Genomic DNA, 2,989 nt, shown 5'->3' with positions numbered 1-2,989 from the left:
AGGAAACTTTTTATGTTTTATGTTATAATTTTATTCCTCTTAGAAAAATGTACCTTTGGCCTTGTACCTTTCTACAGAATAAGTCCTGTAGTGTTTTAAAATGTTGAACATCTCTATCCCATCTTCATCCAGTTTAATAGTAAGCCATGTCATCAAAACAAGGGCAACAACTCAGGTAAGACAGCCATTAAATGTATTTATCTAAATGCTAATAGTCTCAGAAACAAAATGTTAGAACTTGAAGCTACTGCACTAACAAGTAACTATGATGTGATAGGTGATACAGAAACTAAATCTGGACGAAGAAAACAATGCAGAATCAATGTGGGTCAGAATAATGGACAAAAATTAAAAGGGCATAATAGGAGCATGCCATAAACCTCCAAACTTAGACGCCGAGCAAAATAATCTGTTATACAACGACATTAGAAATGCGTGTAGAAAAGGAGAAGCCATACTAATGGGGGATTTCAACTTCCCCCGTATAAAATGGGAGAACCCGGTGGGGAGCACGACGGATGAAATTGAAATGGTGGAAATGACAAATGACTGCTTCCTAACGCAATTTGTCAAGGCACCGACTAGAGGGGAGACATGCCTTGATTTAGTCTTTTCAAATAACGAAGGCAGAATAACTAAAACAGAAGTCAGAGAACCATTGGCAAACTCAGACCACAACATGCTGTCATTTTAAGTGATTTTTAAAACCCAAAAAGTAATGACTAAAGCGAAGGTTTACAATTTTAGAAAATCAAACTAAGGTGGTTTGAAAAAGAGACTAACAGAAGTAGATTGGAGTAAAATAGAGAAAACATCCACAGAAAAAGGATGGCTGGTTTTTAAAAATGTAGTACTAGAGGTGCAAAACAATTGCATCCCAAAATCTAAATCTAAAACAAAATGGTTTAATAGATCAATTAAATATATATTCAGCAAAAAAAGGCACTTTACAGTGCGTTTTAAAATGAACCAAAAACAAAGTACAGAAAGAGTACTTGGAACTGCAAACGCAAGACAAAACCGAAGTTAGAATGGCCAAGAGATTATTCAAAGAGGAGGTTAAATGTCGAAGAAATACAAATGGCAAAATCATAGACAAAGAAAAAAAAAACAAATATATTAAATTATTACTTTTCATAAGTTTTTGTACAGGAGGATATAGACAACATGCCCCACATATCGACCTGTTCCTATCCAGTTTTAAATAACTTTAGCATAACAAAGGCAGAAGTATTAAAGGGAAAATTACCTATATAGTAACAGTATTCTGGGAGACAGTCAGCATGGTTTTAGGAAAGGGAGATCATGTCTAACTAACCCACTTGATTTTTTTGAGGATTCTACATCGACAATGGATAATTGCAAAGCATACTGTTATTTATTTCTTAGCAGACACCCTTATCCAGGGTGACTTACAATTGTTACGTTTTTTTTATTTTTTACATACAATTACCCATTTATACAGTTGGGTTTTTACTGGAGCAATCTAGGTAAAGTACCTTGCTCACGGGTACAGCAGCAGTGTCCCCCACCTGGGACTGAACGCACGACCCTCCGGTCAAGAGTCCAGAGCCCTAACCACTACTCCACACTGCTGCCCTGTAAACCTAAATAAACCATATGACATGGTTTATTTAGATTTCTGGAAAGCTTTTGACAAAGTCCCACATAAAAGATTAATTCTCAAACGGAACACAGTAGGGATTCAAGGAAATGCATGGATTAGGAAGTGGTTAACATGTAGAAAATGGAAAGTATGGATTAGAGGAGAAACCTCAAAATATAGTGAGGTAACCAGTGGAGTACAACAGGGATCAGTATTAGGTCCTATTATTAGGTGCTATTCCTAATCTACATTAATGATTTAGATTCTGGTATAGTAAGCAAACGTTAAATTTGCAGATGACACAAAAATAGGAGTGGCAAACACTGTTGCAGCAGCAAAGGTCATTCAAAATGATCTAGACAGCATTCAGAACTGGGCAGACACATGGCAAATGACATTTAATAGAGAAAGGTGTAAAGTATTGCATACAGGCAATAAAAATGTGCATTATAAATATATGGGAGATTCTGAAATTGAAGAAGGAATCTATGAAAAAGACCTAGGAGTTTATGTTGACTCAGAAATGTCTTCATCTAAACATTGTGGGGAAGCTATAAAAAAGGCCAACAAGATGCTCGGATATATTGTGAGAAGTGTTGAATTTAAATCAAGGAAAGTAATGTTAAAACTTTACAATGCATTAGTAAGACCTCACCTAGAATATTGTGTTCAGTTCTGGTCACCTCGTTACAAAAAGGATATTGCTGCTCTAAAAAGAGTGCAAAGAAGAGCGACCAGAATTATTCCATGTTGTATGCAGACAGGCTAAAAGAATTGAATCTATTCAGTCTTGAACAAAGAAGACTACGCGGTGACCTTATTCAAGCATTCAAAATCCTAAAAGGTATAGACAATATCGACCTAGGGGACTTTTTTGACCTGAAAAAAGAAACAAGGACCAGGGGTCACAAATGGAGATTAGATCAAGGGGCATTCAGAACAGAAAATAGGAGGCACTTTTTTACACAGAGAAGTGTGAGGTCTGGAACCAACTCCCCAGTAATGTTGTTGAAGCTGACACCCTGGGATCCTTCAAGAAGCTGCTTGATGAGATTCTGGGATCAATAAGTGTGGAGTAGTGGTTAGGGCTCTGGACTCTTGACCGGAGGGTTGTGGGTTCAATCCCCAGTGGGGGACACTGCTGCTGTACTTTACCTAGATTGCTCCAGTAAAAACCCAACTGTATAAATGGGTAATTGTATGTAAAAATAAAGTGATATCTTGTAACAATTGTAAGTCGCCCTGGATAAGGGTGTCGGCTAATAAATAAATAATAATAATAAGCTACTAACAACCAAACGAGCAAGATGGACTGAATGGCCTCCTCTCGTTTGTAAACTTTATGTTCTTAATATCAGAAGCAAGAATGTGCTGAGACTGAGA

The sequence above is a fragment of the Acipenser ruthenus genome, chromosome 45 (genome assembly GCF_902713425.1).
Source record: "Acipenser ruthenus chromosome 45, fAciRut3.2 maternal haplotype, whole genome shotgun sequence".
Classification (NCBI taxonomy): Eukaryota; Metazoa; Chordata; class Actinopteri; order Acipenseriformes; family Acipenseridae; genus Acipenser; species Acipenser ruthenus.
Note: the sequence above shows the minus strand (reverse complement) of the source record.